This window comes from Podarcis bocagei, assembly GCF_964188305.1.
Source record: "Podarcis bocagei genome assembly, chromosome: 2".
Classification (NCBI taxonomy): Eukaryota; Metazoa; Chordata; class Lepidosauria; order Squamata; family Lacertidae; genus Podarcis; species Podarcis bocagei.
Window position 1 is genome coordinate 82,960,173 of NC_138126.1, and position 17,014 is coordinate 82,977,186.

Consider the following 17,014-nt stretch of genomic DNA (forward strand, 5'->3'; position numbering starts at 1 on the left):
AACTGCATTAAGCTGGTAGTGCTAATTCTGCTTACATAATGACCATTTATATTGATATTGAAATCAGATTCTCACTCTAGTGTCATAAAACTAACCCTCCATGTATCCATGTCAATCCCATTTCCAGTTCTTAAGAGTAAAGGGTTTGGACTCTACTTTAACCACAAATTAGTACAGTAGTTGGTTGAAACTTATGGACTGATACAGACAAATAGTGCAAACAATGCAAAAAAAATAAAAATCTGACACTGAAGATTACTCAGGAATAATAGCATAAAGTAATGGCAAAGAGAGGTCCTTCCTTCAGTTTTAAGACTCAAATGCTCACTTTGTTTAGCTAATAAACATTGTACAAATATCCCTGAAAACAATGAAAGGCAGTTGAACCGTGTTTGCAAGCAGCCAGCAAAGCACCCCAGTTTTTCTGAAAGGTTCTCCCATACTTTCTTTTTAATAGTGGGAAAATATGAGATAACCAACAAAATTTGCATGCAGGTGTAAAGGCAATTCAGTGCCAAGTGAATATTGGAAATAATGTGCCATCTGGAAAGCCAATAAATTTCACATTAGGGCTCACATCTGTTTCAAAATTTCTCCCCATCCTATAGGATCCAGAAGGTGTGGGTCATCAGCAAACTCTCTAGAGAAGTACTGTATTTTTGGATCAAATTCTACTACATGGTTGTAGGGAAATGAGGTACTAAAGGATACTACATTTTAAAGTCTTTTTTTTTTTTTAAGAGAAAACCCCACTCACATATTAGCCAATATGTATATTTATAACTTGAGTTGTTTGGCCCAAGCCGTGGTGTGAATTAGCCTACCTCTGCTCCACTAATTTTTTGCCCTGAAAGGACCAGGTCAATGTGTTTAAGAAACTTCTTAACTGCATGTTCTTCATTCTTCTTGAACAAAGCAAGATCCCCTTTTTCTGATTTGAAATTAAAACTACTGCCCCTTCCTTGGCCTGGCCGTCTCCTTTCTCAAGCGAAAGCTGTAGCTTCTTCCCTCAGATGTTCCCACAAGATAAAATTCTTGGAAGAACAAAACAGAAAGTAAAGGGCTTGCCCATGGGGAGTCATTTTGAGTCAGATAATATTTTGCTGCTGAAGTATGTGGAGAGACCTGGTACATTAATATGTAAGATTGTGCCTTCAGTGCATTTAAACTGCAACGTGTCTTCCCCTGAATTTTTGATATGGATTCTGCAATGACAGCCAAGTTGTTTGCTGGTGTTTGCGCTGCTTGTTTTCTGAAAAATGAATAAAAATACTTTATTCAAAAAAGAAGAAAAATATTTTGCTACAGGCATGTCCTGCCACATAGAGTATCTCCCTCCTTACACCCAGTGTGTCCTCATGTGGGAAAACATGCTATCAGCAAAGTATTGGACAACGTGAGGCAGCAACACTCAGCTAACCTCCTGTCAGTTGTGTTACTGGTGCTTACTTGGAAGTAGAGGGGAGAATGTGGGCGCAGTGCAAATGTGCCAGTGGGACTGGCTCCACTGATATCTTTGCCACATCAGTCTTCCCTGTCTATTACCTGGTAAGCAGTAGCAATGTGATGGACTTGAGGTCAGGCGAATGCTGCTGCCCCATTAAACTTCCTGCAGGAGCAGCTCTGCTTGGGGCTGTAGCAGCACCACCCATTGCTACTTCGGGGGCGATTTTGGTACAGTCAATGACCATTTCACAAGGGGGTTCCATTTCGGGCACCCGTACGCATCAGTGGAGTGCATATAAGCACACCCTGCCCCGTTATGCCCTTTTAGTGATGTGTTCTGTGACGTTTTCAGCCACTTCTGGATTCGGCACTGTGTGCAATTGCGTATCTTTCAGATGTGTGTTAATCGGTCATTGCCTATACTGCCGGAAGCTGGCATAAATACTGGTTACAGCACTGCAACCTTGCAAGCCAGCAGGTCCCTGCTTCAAATCTCACCACAGCCACAAACCAAGTGGCCACGTCAGGCAAGCCACTCTTATTTCCAGCCTCGATTCCACATCTACAAAATGGAAATCCAAATTATCAGGCTATTGCAGAGATAATCAAATCATATGTGTAAAGTACTTTTAAAATGATCTGTGTGAAGGCCAACTACACACTACAACATTATAACTAAAATGTCCAGTGTCCTGATTTCTTTTTCTTTACCTGTATTAGGGCTGTGGTGCAGATGAAGGGTTTTGGTTTTTGTTTGCTTGCTTTTTAATTCTTTCCCACAATGCCAATCCACCTCCTACCCTATCCTGAAGCTGATGTTATCCATGGAGGGGGAAACAAAAAGCTGCAATACAAGAACCTTTTTATTTTCACTTCTAAAGCTTGGCAATTTGTCTCAGGAAATTATGCAGTCCTGCTGTCCCTGTATATTGACTATACACTGACATAATCTGTGCATAGTTCTTTTAAAAATACACATTTTACAAATGCAACACTTTTTCTTACTATTCAAAATATCAGCCTTTTACAAATTGCCTCATAAACTTGCCCTTTATCTTCCTTTTTAAAAATAAGTGTAAAATATACTGTGCTTGCCATCGAGTTTTTACAATATTCTCTTGATTTTGGATTTAGGTAGTAAATAGATAATCCTAAAGTGAAATATATGCATCTCTAAAAAAAATGTGGTAGTGAAGTTTATAGAATCTAAAAACTCTCCTCTATAAAAACAGATTAACAAAATCTATAGATAATATAGATAAGCAAATCTATCCAGAAGTGGATATCTTGGCAGCATTGAGTCAGCCCAAAAGCTGTTCTTTTCATTTACATCGTTCCAGATTTTCTTGTCCCCAGGCTGATTAATGCAATCTGGAACTGAACCATTGCCTTCACTCTGAATCTGTATGCTTTAACAGCAAAATCACAACAGTGTATTCAAAAAATAGTAAGAAATGGTATTCAGTACACAGATACTCAGCCAAAGCTCCTTTATTCCCCCCTCACAAAATTTGAACACGAAATATCCTTTTTCCTAATACTCTCTGCCCCAGGAATCCCTAACCATTATGCCAGAAATACTGCCAACACAATCTGTCTTCTAATACTGCAATCCTCTTTATATAACTTCTGTGTTGAATTCAGTCTGCATTACTCCACCATTAACTACTTTCCAGGAAACCTCTGTTCAGAAGAGTGCACTAGGATGCTTCTTTCATTCCATTTTAGATTCCAATGTCATATTGTGGTACATTCCAATTGTTGTGTAAATGCATCTATGAAACACAGAACTGACCCCCAGTCTTTTTGTAGTGCTTCCATGCCACTGGAAGGAAAAGCAAGGCGAATCTTCTCAGGCTCAAATCATGACATATTATGGATGAAGCCATTTCTATAATCAAACCTGCAATTTATTTACTGTTATCAGTTTTGTACATTTTAGTACACCTTCTTTTTCTCCATCGTGGAACTCAAAAAGACAAATGTAGGACTCCCAGGCAGACTCACATTCAGGGCCTGGCTGCACATTACATTCACTATGTTGAAAATAGTCATGCGTGAGACTCTGGCTATTCAGAAACTCTTTCAGAAGCCCACAGCAAACAGGCTTCACTACCTGCCTCTTCCTCCTTCTAATGTTTATCTCTGATTATTAGAAGCTAAGCTTAACTGAGAGAGGGAGGAGCAGGGGCAATGAGCCACTACAGGGGAGAAAAGGCTGTTATTAAAAACAAACCCAAAGCCTTCATTAAATCATTCATTCAGGGATTTTGAAATCGCCTAAGGGACCTATTTGCCATGTATTAATCTGAAAATTAAGCATAAGAGTTAATTTATAGTTGGCTGAAATCTATTAGTCACACTCATTATTAGAGCTCTGATCATAAATACCTGCATTTGTGTTTCTGCCCATAATGTCTCTGCAGAGGCTAGTGCAACTGAAACACCTCTGTATGTTACTGAAAATTTCTCAGGGTGGGCAATAATCTGACTGAGTCAGATCATTGGTCTGCCTAGCTCAGAACTGCCTAACTAGCAGTGACTCCAGGGTTTCAGACAGTGTTCTCTCATAGCCCTACCTGAAGATGCTGAAGATTATTATTATTATTATTATTATTATTATTATTATTATTATTATTATTATTATTATTATTATTAGAATGAGTTTCACAAGCTGCTGTCCAGGGGCAACCATTGGATACAACCAATAAAAGTAATTGAATAGTATTTATTGGATTATTTTTTGACACTGAACTCTCTGTACAACAGGTTTGGTTTTAAGCAGTGCATTCAGAAGTAAAGTTCACCTTGGGAAATAGAAGGGAAACATCCACATATAATCCTTATCCTTTAGTAATAATAATATGCAAACTGCATGTGAGCCTCGGGAAAATAAACACACATTTCCAGGTTTTGTTTCTAAGATGGCTTGTAGCAAATGAACAGAAGGAAGCACAACTGAGTAGATAAAGGACTGACTCACAGACAAGCATCTGTGGCTTTTGTCTCTCAGTAAGTGCGACTATCTCAAAGCACAAACTATGACATGTGAGAATGTTTCTCAGTCAAAATGTCCTGTAGAATTGGCTTGCAAAATAAAGCAAATAGTTACTGATCAATATATTTCCTTTTAGACATAGAAACCTTGTTCTTTGTTTTCTGGGTGTTGCTGTTTTCGTCTAAGTGAAACCAACCAACCACATGCAGCAAAGAGGGCTTGGATTGCTCTCTTGGTCAATTCACAGTTGAGGAGAGATTTGAAGAGTCTATTAGAATGGGGTTTGTGCTGTTCTTCTTCCTAATTTTGAACTTTATTTTATCCTTTCTCTCTCTCTCTCTCCATCCCCTTTTAAAGCAATTGATGGCAAGGATAAACATGGTTCTGAACACTGAGTATAACAAACCCAACGGTCCTGCTTTTCGCAAGTGGAATTTCTTTGATAACACTGACAAATGAGATTAATAGCAACGTAATTTTGCTTACATATGGAAAAATCTCTGTACTGTACTGGTATGAAAAATAATATCATGCCCTATCCATTATTGAAGCCTCTTGCATGTTTATGTATGTATATGTTTCTTTATTTCATAAAATTTGTATACTACTTGGTTGCAAAACACCTCACAGTGATTTACAGACAAGTTATATGCTAGGCTTTCCATGCTGCAAAAAGTGAAAATCCAGACAGAAAAGCTGTTGAGTTTTTTTTGCTCTGAGTTGTTGGGCTTCTTTTGCAAAAAAAATTGCAAAGAAATTGGACATTTTGCAGCTATTTCTGAGGGAAATCGGCAAAAACGACACTGCTCCCATGGGCTGCCATACGTCCAGCTTTTCCCAGACATTTCGCCAATTTTCAGCCCAGACACTGCTTGCAGCTACAGCATTCCAGCTATGTCCTGGAAATTCCGGACGTATGGTGACCCTATTTATGCAGACCAGAGGAGCTACATGTTCTGCCATCACTCTCTAGAATGGGTGTACCAATACTGTGTTGCTTTTCCTCATAAAAAGTAATCAATCCATTTCTGACAAAAGACGTCTCTCTTTCAGACAAAAGACCTCTCAGACTGTTGCCTAAAAATACATTCCTTTTGACTTAGATCATACTTTAAAGTAGTAATTAGATAACTATTAGGAATTAATAGGTAGACAAGCAAACATGCTGAACACCAAAATACCAGTTTTCCATCTTTTAAAATAATGGCACTGTTTTCCCCCTCTCCCTGTTCACAGGGCAGGCAAATTAGTTCTTCTGAGAATACTGCCAGAAAGGGGAATAATAAGTGACAAAAGCATACAATGAGAAATGTGCAACATGTCTGTTTTTTGTTAATTAGAAACTAGAGATCTCTTATAACTAATAACGCTTGAGGTTTCTGTTCTTTGAAGAGGCAATTTTCTAATCAGCTGTAATTACTGAGGAAAAAAAGGGTTCTATCCATTAAGAGTCTTCAAAAAAAGTATTTCCTCATGTCTTAACCCATAGACAGTAAAAAAAGACAAGAAAAAAGTGGCAAGATGCCAATGATTACCTGAATAGGAGACATTTAATAGTTTTATAATGTGCTTGAGTGGAAGTTATTAAATTTGCTATATTGGTCTTTCCAACTCATTGCTATTTCGGGGGGGGGGGGGAATAAAAACACAATTCCACATTGTTTGACTGGGAAATAATTGCTTGACAAATACTTTGCTAATTAATTGTGAATTTATCACAATGCTGGACATCAATTATAAAACAATCTTATGGAACTTTTGCCCCTGTTCTATGAATCAGGAAATGAGAGTCAGAGTAAGCATGATGTTAGGATGAAAAAGTTGCTGAGCTATTTTTGAAAAATCACATAGAAATTAAACATTTTTGAGCGATTACTGAGGAAAATAGGCAATAACGACACTGCCAACATGGGCTGCCCTATGTTAAGTGCTTTTTTGCATTTAATGTGCACATTTTTAAAAAAAGTCATTTGGCAGCTGCTGAGTGTGGCAGCTGCTAACTACCATTATCAGAGCAGATGGGAGGAGGGCAAACCTTTCCTCCCTTACTGCCATCCTAACCAAAAAGCATTCCTCTGAAACTGCTAATTGGATTAGGAGGAAATCCCCCATTAGCACCTGCTGCCATCCCAATAATTATCAGTGACTGCTATTTGCATTTTTAACAATGTGCATGTTAAATGAAAAGATGCATTGAATATTGAATCTGGTTTAGCCCCCCCCTCCCGTTTTAAGTTTCAGAGGTACTGCTAAACTGTGTTTAATTTAAAATGGAAGTTTTCAGTCTCCTCCTCACTGGAGAAAGGGTGGGCAGAGAGGGCACACCTGAGACTCACTGCCAGCTTGTAAAATTAAACCAAGGTTTATCATTCTGTGTGAGTTATTTCTATCTGCCAGTACTTCGGCTTTTGACATTCCAAGACCTCACCATTCTTCAACAGTTAAAGGCTAATGTTAATTCCAGGCATACCTAATTACGTGCATACAATCCAGCTTCATGACCCATGATTTTATGTGCATTCAGAACATCCATTTCATATATTTCACGTAATGAAGTATAATGGAGGGGGACTCAAAATGCAGATTAATACAGCAATATTCATTTTCATGCATTGCTTTTTCCATTTTGCATAAGCTGAAATATTAAAGGTTTAAATAAAGTATTGTTCCAACAGTTCGATAATAAAATATTTACTTATAAGTTACTTGCTATGGGCATTCAAGTGCATCTTTAATGCAAGCATGCCCTGTTTCTATCCTGCTAAAGAACAGCAAAAGTTACAAACAATGATTAAGCTGTCAAACATAAGAACAGCCATGAAAAGAAGTTACAATAGACTTCTGATAAAAAGTTTTGTTACTGGAACTTGTTGCAGGGAAATAAAAAGTTTTGTTGACAAACTACAGTTATGTATAGGAGCAACTGAATTTTCTGTGATGCTGGTTCAAGATCTATTTAATGTTTTGCCCCAAGGAATGTTTTTGCATCTGCTAAATAAACATGATTTTCATTTTGCATTTAGGCTACTCAGTATGTCTGCCAAACATGTGATATTTGCATGTGGGGGGGGGACAAGCTTGAGAACTATAGAGTTCTGCCTGGTTTGCTTTCTTCTCTTGTTCGCAAATCAAAATATGATCAAATACAATGCCGGGTAACAAAGATGAATGTACCAACCCTAGACTACTGCATCCTAGCATCATCAGGAGGCGTGCCTAAATCTCTTAAGCAAAGTTTTCACATTTTGCATTTGCCATGGGGGTGTGGTTCTTTAAAATCTACCTTCACTTACTGTGTAGGACTATTTGCAGAAAATAACTTCTAGGGAGTATCTGATCTCAGATGAATCCACCACAGAAAAAGATAAATCCTTGTTGCTAGGGGGGAAAGGAAGGGCACATTATGGTTCCAAGGACTAAATTATAAGGCAGAAGTAGGAAACATGTACTAAAAGGGGGGAAAGCAACTGTTCAGGACTCCAGGTTTCCTATTGCCTAGTGTCCAAACAACTGTCTCATCAGTCACAGCTCTGACTTCCATTGGCTAAAAACATTAAAAGCAGCCGCAGCCAGTCTGGCTCACCTCACAAAAATTGTTTAGAAGGGAGCATGCTTCATAGCTTTAATTCTAATAGGGCTACAGACTTCTTTTTTAAAAAAATGGAAGTCCAGAGTTTGGGGGCCCTGCTAGTTGTGGGCCTGATATACCCACCTCTGGGAGGCCCTGGAATTGGAGGAATAACATTTGTCCCAAGAAATCTTTTCTACTCATGTAGACTTCCATGCTAATTTTCCAGATTCTCCAGATGCTGTTCTACATGAGTAGAACAGGCTTCTTGCATCCGATGTTGTCCCTCCAAATCATGATGGAGAAGGCGGAGAGTAAGAAGGGGCAGGGCTGGCATACTAATACATATTTGCTCTCTCTGGTTGAATGAGGGATTTGGAATGTCTGAATATAGCTTGTGTCTGCCTTAATTCCCTGTTCCACAAACTCTCCCTGGAATGATATTCCTTCATTAAAGGTAAAACCCCTTTACCCCTGACCATAAGGTCCAGTCGCGGACAACTCTGGGGTTGTGGCACTCATCTCGCTCTATAGGTCGAGGGAGCCGGCGTTTGTCCGCAGACAGTTTTTCCAGGTCATGTGGCCAGCATGACTAAGCCGCTTCTGGCGAACCAGAGCAGCGCACAGAAACACCGTTTACCTTCCCACCGGAGCGGTACCTATTTATCTACTTGCACTTGACGTGCTTTTGAACTGCTAGGTGGGCAGGAGCTGGGACCGAGCAACAGGAGCTCACCCCGTCATGGGGATTCGAACCACCGACCTTCTGATCGGCAAGCCCTGGGCTCAGTGGCTTAGACCACAGCGCCACCCGCGTCCCACCCGTGTCCTTCATTATTCAAGCACAATTATAGCTTGCAGAATCTTGGCTATTACATTGGCTAACACCCATTAGTAAGCAAATATTTTATCTTTGTGGTGCTGGTTGGACATTAGGGTTTACAATTTTCTGGTTCATGAAAGCATTGTCTCAATGTGACATTTTTATTTTGGGGACAACAAAAGGATTAAGCAGGTAATAAAGAGGATTAGACACTATTTCCTGTTGGTGGCAGGGATGAGCAGCATTATATGGTTTTTTTACTGAGCGTGATAGTAGCTTGTTATTTCTTTCCCTCAATGTAGGCTGAGCAAAATAGCCACTTAAGAGCATGTTGACACATCAATTAACACTTCATAACCAATCTCTTCTGATTAGGACAGCAGACTTAATGCTTACAAGATGGAGTTAGGAACTAACTGAAACATACAGAATCTTTCAGCAAACTCAGTTACTGCAGTTTATTAAATCATTCTGTTCAAATGGGGAAAAAACCACCAGAGAAGATAAGAGTCTGCTTGCCTTTAACAGCACTGATTGCTACTTTGATGCATTTTTCTCCATGTAAACATTTACAATAAATGTACCCAGACCATAAACCATGATGTTTCTCAGCATGTTCCATTTAATTACTTCATGACCAGTCAAAGGGTTTTATTTTTGTTTTTTTAAGTACCCTTGTCAAAATATAATTAAAAGTCAACATGACAACAATGCTCTGGGATTTGTACTCTTTAATAGGTCTAATTTTTATTAGAACTGATGAGAAATCTAAAACTTAGCTTGACTGTACATGTCAGTGGCGAGCACGACCCACAAAGAGGCCACAGTGGAGAAGATCACAAATATACGGAGTTCGTTTAGTTGGTCACAGAAAGTTCACATGCCAAGAGAAGAAAGAGCAACAGTAGGACCTATCACTATGCTATCAAATGCTGCTGTGTAAAGCCCGCAGCCTCTTTGCCTGACTCTCACAGATTCAGAGTCACACCCTGACAGTAAACAGGACAGGAAACGGCCATCACATAATGAAAACAATATGCTAGAGACGATGGGAGGGTGAATGACTCAATAAGTCACACACTCAACCTAGTTGGTGTTGCTATGGTAACTCAGTGCACCTGACACCATTATATCAGAACACCCAGACTTGTGCTGTGTGTGTGTGTTATTCAAGACATGAGACCAAGCACTGTGTAATTTAACCCTCTGTTCACATTATATGTGACACCATTATATCAGAACACCCAGACTTGTGCTGTGTGTGTGTGTTATTCAAGACATGAGACCAAGCACTGTGTAATTTAACCCTCTGTTCACATTACACCAACAGGAGGTCCACCCATTTGCTGTCTGGCACAGAGCCACTTCCTTTGATATCTTAACAGCTCATACTTAGAGGGCCATTACCAAGAAATGTGGCTGGCCATTCTAGCAATTTGAATCCTTGTGGGATCCAGTAAACTAAAAGGACTCAGGAATGTGCCTGTATTGCAAGGGTTTGGACCTCTACAACTCTATTATTTTATATAGTCTATCGCTCCACCCAACTCACAAGAAGACTGGGAATAAATTCTGTGGATATTCAATCACTTTTTGGCAAAGCAGAAACATGGATGGAAATAACAGGTATGGTTTTTTGACCTCATTTGGATGGAAAACTACCTTCCTTTTCTTTCCATTGAATTATATGGTGCCTGCTACATGTGTATTTATTTATTAGTTTTGCAAGGTTTGTATTCCCTTTTCCAGCCCAGTGCTCTTCATCCTCCCCTTTGCTCTGATGTGCGTTTCATCTTGTTTTTCAGAAGGAGGAGGATACTTTTTCCAATTAAATCACCATTTCACTTAAAGAAACTTCAAGGATGATTCAACCCTTCATCACTCCTTCTTAGCCTTTCCAGCTCTTTCCTTTTTATTATTTATACTGCAGTTATTTCAGTTTGTGAAGAAAGTGGTTTCCTTTAAAAGGCTGTTTCTCTATGCAGTGCCGATAAGAACAGGCAAAAGGAAAGGATCAGGCAAAAGGAAAGGAAAACATGATATAAATTTGTTTTCTAAATTTATTTTAGATGCACTACCAGCCTGCCTCACCCCAAGAGTGGGTTTGATCAAAGTGGTAACAGTTTGAAGGACAACATTCAGGAAAACCACTAAATAAATAGCCTGTCAACATGCTGAAATTTGAATCAGCCCTGATTAATTCTGCACTAAAGACCAGTCATTAAAACTCTAAGAGAGGTTTGTGGAGGCTTCCCATTTTAGAACCTTGGAAAGTCAAGGTTCTGAAAGATGTGGGAGCTTCCATTGATACAAAATGCTCCCCACTCACCTTCCACAAGGCAAATAGTGGCAGAAACAGCAATGGAAGAAATAGTGGCAGAAACAGCAATGGAAGACCACCCAGTTCACATACACCCACACACCCAGTGTGGTACCTTTCCAAGATTTCTAATGCCTGAAAAAGGTTTGTTGCTGAAAGGTACTGAAAGCACTGTCTTAGCATGCTTGTTACTGATAGTAAATGACAACTGAAGCACACATGTTTAAACAAGTGTAAAAAGGGGGGTGGGCAACTTAATTTCCAAAGGGATTTGCACAGAAATAATCACAAGGACTTTTCTACTTCTTTGGCAGATTGTCTCTTTAACTGTCTAGATAGTGAGAATTATCTAGTAGGGAAGGTAACTTATTATTGTTGACTCAGCAAAGGTGATGTGAAAACCAATTGTTCTCATTTAGCTGTCTAAGGGTGAAGACAGACAGACAGACAGACAGACAGACACACACACACACACACACACACACACACACCCCAGTGGAATTCTATTTACGAGACTATTAAACTTTGTCTCAGTTAAATCATTCACATTGTCTTCCATTTTCAACAGGTGATACCCACAGTCCTAACCCAAATCAGGGCCCCTGATATCAATAATGTCACATCTAACTTTTCTTCTTTTTTATGGTATAAGGTATTTATGTTTACGTTTTTAAATGTAATTCACTTGGAGACTAGTCAAACACATCAGAAGCAGGGAACTGGACAGGGAGGAGTTTGGACCATTATATTCCAAAGGAAATTGCCTCACCTCTGGAAATTTACATCTCCAAATTGGAACCTGAAATTCAGAGAAACTATTTTGCATTTAAGTGGTGAGTTTTGCATGAGCCAATGCATAATTCATCCAGGTGATATTTCTGTGCTCTCTCTTGGTCTGAAATGTATCACGCCAACTGGTATTTTATACATAAACTCCGTTAATGGTACTTGGCCCAATCAGGGTCTGATTGCCGTGCCAATTCCCTAATCATTCCCTCGCCTTCCACGCTGGGACTTTGCATATGGCAGATCTCCGCCATTCTGTTATACCCTGCCACTGCCTTGACAGGGTTTGAATTGCCCTGTTAATACTGTAAGGATTCTCAAAGAGGCATAATTGCTGTCCCTGCATTTTTGGTTTTGGAAATGTTCACTAAACCTCTCCAGCAAATTTGCCCACATAGTGTGCATTTGAGTCTGATTTTTGCTCAACAAGGGTATGTTGCCAGATGCTGTTGTTATTATTAATTATCTGCCTTGCAAGATTTAAACACGGTATTAAAAACAGTTTAAAACAACTTAGGCTGGATCTAGACACATCAAAGAAGCATTTCAGTTAAACAGGTTTTAAACTTCATATGAGAAATTGGGTTAGCAAAAATGGAACTCCACAGCACCATCTGGTGTCATAGTGTTAGAATGCATAAACAACACATATAAAGTGTTTTTTCTTTGCCAATATAGCTGAGTCCTTACAGTCACAGAATATAGTGGATCCAAAAATTTTGCTGCTAGTAACAAGCCTGTACAATGCATACACCATTATGATACATGGGAATAGCAGGGGAGCTTAGTAAATTCCCTTCACAGCAATCCAGAGCTCAAAATTACTGAAGTGCCCAAGTCAGCAACATTTTCCATGCATCCCCAAGGGCTAAACAGTGAATATCACTGACCTGTGTGATGAGTGAATAACAATTAAATGCCAATTCTCTTTTTAAATTGAATTGGGGATTCATGGCTAATTTTTACTCTAAGATGACATCTAGCCTGGAATACTCTACAAGATTATTAGAAATAACTAAGCAGATGGCACTGGCAGTTTCTCAAAATGATTGTACAGCATTAAAAACAAATTCTGGATAATACTAGCAGTAGTAGATATAAACACTGTGGCTAATGCAAGGGTAACAAGCCCTAAGCACAGGAAAGTAGATCTGAGTGATGGCCAGACATTGCCCAATGGGCCACATCAACAGACAAAATGCAGGATATAGAGGAACTAAACATGAGAAAGAGAACCATTTTGTTTGCAAATGAATTGTAATCTATGGAATACTGCAAAACACGGCAAACACATTTTCAAGTCACTCTTTCTAGATTATCCCTTTTGGGCTGCTCAAGTTTAGCATGTGTGTAGAATTATAAAAAGAAAAACCCATTAAAACCAGGCTTGGACTAATTTCCTCTCCTCACTTACATCCTGCTAATGTCTTTAAACCAGTGCAAAGAACACGGCTTGCTCTCTCCATTTCAAGCCATAGGCAAGCAATCCCTACCACCACCTTGGTTTTAACTGAATTTTTAAAACTGAACATTTATTTTACAAGGAAAGGCATAATGAGACCGTCAAGTATGCCCAAATATTTTGAAAATACTGTTTGCCTAAACCAGTTAAGTTAATTGCAATGCAACTAGAGCTGCCATTTGTACTGACCTTGCTAGTATTTGAGCTAATTGGAGCAATTAAGGCCTGTCTAACAATGATTAAACCCAATAAAACGTTTGTAAGCAAAGTTGCACTTTGAAAACAACAGCTATCCTATTCACAGAGTAGCTGTTGTCTGAGGTATGCCTAACAAGTATATAGACAGCAATTTATACTAATAACATGGATTCTTGTGCACTGGAGTCAGTTGTATGTCTGATGCCAGACTTTTTGTAAAAAAGCTTCAGGGGCTTTTCTACAATCAAGCAGTATATACATTTTATAAAATAAATAACACTTATGTCCTACAGACTGCCTCACTTTGGAACTAGTGATGCACTTAGGGCAGCAATTTGGGCCAGAAATCCAAGCCCCTGCTTAGCAAAATGAGCAGCCCCCCCCCCTGCCACACACAACACAATATAGCTGGCTCAACACATTTTAAAGTAGATGAAACAATGAACATTATCATCTAAAGGGGGGGGGACGAAACCATTTGAGGTAGTGAAATAATACATATTACCACCTAAAGGGGGAGCTCCAATATCATTTAAGCCCAGAATTTAAATGCTTCTAAGTACACCATTGTGGGACATGGGTGGCGCTGTGGGTTAAACCACAAAGCCTAGGACTTGCCGATCAGAAGGTCAGAGGTTCAAATCTCCGTGGTGGGGTGAGCTCCTGTTGCTCGGTCCCTGCTCCTGCCAACCTAGCAGTTCGAAAGCATGAAGTGCTGGCGGGAAGGTAAACGGCGTTTCCATGCGCTGCTCTGGTTCGCCAGAAGCGGCTTAGTCATGCTGGCCACATGACCCGGAAGCTGTATGCCGGCTCCCTTGGTCCATAAAGCGGGATGAGCGCCGCAACCCCAGAGTCGGCCACGACTGGACCTAATGGTCAGGGGTCCCTTTACCTTTACCTTTAAGTACACCATTACTTGGAAAGCAGGCTAAGAATGTAAGATAAGCCTGCTGGATCAAGCCAATGGCCCATCTAGCCCAGCATCCTGTTCTCACACTGGCCAACCAGATACCCATGGGAAGCCTGACAGCAGGGTCTGAATACAACACTACTCTCTCCTCCTGCAATTCCCTGCAACTGTTATCCAGAGGCATACTGCCTTTGACAGCGGAGGTAGCGTTCGAGACTAGGAGCTACTGATAGCTTCATCCTCCATGAATCTGTCTAATCCTCTTATAAAGTCACCCATGTTGGTGGCCATCACCGCCTCCTTTAACAATGCACTGTGTAAACAGGTACTTCCTTTTGTCTGTCTTGAATCTTCCAGCATTCAGTCCCCAAATTCTAATGGGTGAAGGAAGGGGGGGAAATTCTCTATCCATTTATTATGCCATCCTCTTACTCACAGCACACCTCCTGTGGGTAATAGAGGGCTGCCCACAGGAAGCAGTGGAGAAGCCCAGGAAGGAGTTCAACATCATGCTGTTACAAACATTCAGGAAGTACACGCATTTCTGTTTGCTTGATGGAACAATCTCCCCTCTCCTCCCTCCCCAATGTACTGTTCTGGGGATTCTCCTGACACCCCCTCCCTGCCATCAATTTTGTGGGGAAATGGGGGGGGGAGCCCCATTGTACTAGCAAAAGTCCTTTGAGTAGGCTTCTGCTAATGGGACCAGTTACTCAGAACTGGACATTAGCATAGTTGTGACTGGGCAGCAGCATGCACATCAAAAAGTGAAAGCTGATTTCTCATTTGAAAGTGCAAAATGAAACTTCCAAGTCAACTCAAAAGTTAGGATCTGATTGCTTGACATTGCTTAGTGGCTGTTTGCTGAATATAACTTGTCAAAGACAACAGAAAATGAGGGAATTTTGTTTTATTATTACCGCACTGTTAACACTAATGAAAATTACCCTGTGCAGAAAAAGTACAATCACTTCACTTAATCAAGCTCTCAAGTCCCAGATAAATCTTAAGCTTCTCTCTTTCTCTATGCCACATTCTCCCCCCAGTAAAGTTGTAAATTATGTTGTTGACCTTAGATAATAGCCGGCAGAGAAACAGTTCCAGGGGAGAAGCATTTTGTCTTGGAAAGGGATTATTTATCAAAAGCTTCCAAGTGCTCAAATACTGTACTTCACTATCTGGAAGATGCTTTCAAAATTCAACTGGCTACATTTCTTACAGTCAATTGTAGGTGAAGAGTCCAGGTCAGGAGTTATAACCTGCATATAACTTACGAGGCAGCATACTTCTGAAAATTGCATGTTGAAGACAAACAAGAGAAGATCTGTTGTCCTCATGCCCTCTTTTCAAGCATTTAAAAAATAATGCTGAACTTGCCCCAAAGCACAAAACTGAGTGCAAAGCAAGCACTGCGTGAATCCCAACACTAAACCACTCTTTTGATCCAAACTTTGATTATGTTGACAAGTAACTTGGCCACACAAGAACAAAACCACTCCTTTGATCCCACATTTTGCTGCTGAACAATGACAGCCAATTTGCAGAAGACAAAGTAATGAAAGACAAAAAAGCTTAATACATAAACTAAGTTCAAGTAAAAGGTAGAGTATAGGCTCTAAATACAAAAGACTTACCCAATAATTTCCCTTTCAGTTAAATTATCCTCAAACATCCCAGACTCTACCCCCCATTGCCACCTAGATCCCTCTCAAAATCAATTAGCCCTCAAATAAATGCATCCCAATCACCTTGCCGACAAAGTAGTGATGTATGGAAGTGAGAGCTGGACCATAAAGAAGGCTGATTGCCGAAGAATTGATGCTTTTGAATTATGGTGCTGGAGGAGACTCTTGAGAGTCCCATGGACTGCAAGAAGATGAACCCTATCCATTCTTAAGGAAATCAGCCCTGAGTGCTCACTGGAAGGACAGATCCTGAAACTGAGGCTTCAATACTTTGGCCACCTTATGAGAAGAGAAGACTCCCTGGAAAAGACCCTGATGTTGGGAAAGATTGAGGGCACAAGGAGAAGGGGATGAGATGGCTGGACAGTGTTTAACCAAACTGCGGGAGGCAGTGGAAGACAAGAGTGCCTGGCATGCTCTGGTCCATGGGGTCACGAAGAGTCGGACACAACTAAGCGACTAAACAACAACAACAACAGATTAAAATTCCACTCAGACCGCCTTTGATTCTCCTTCCTACATTCATTCTTGATTCCTCCCCTCTAGCCTTTCAAATGAAGATCCCACATGATTTGATCACAGCCAAGTGGCCCAGGATCTGGATTTTTCCACTTGTGTCTGGGGTATCAGTGTTTTCAATTCAAGAGCCACGGTGAGGGTTGGCTACCCCACCAAGGGCCACACAGCTGTGGTGAGTGTGACCAATGCACAAGCATGTACCCACAGACACACACACTCACTCCCTACACATGTGGCACAAGCACACAGACTACATCCAGGTAGGCAGATAAAAATACATTCACACATTTAAGCGGGCA

General features: G+C 40.3%; 1 protein-coding gene across 11 annotated transcripts in view; it reads right to left on the reverse strand.

Annotated features, from left to right (window-relative positions):
* KCNIP1 (potassium voltage-gated channel interacting protein 1) overlaps window positions 1–17,014 on the reverse strand; it is a 613,686-nt gene that overhangs the window by 90,929 nt on the left and 505,743 nt on the right. The window lies entirely within an intron of this gene.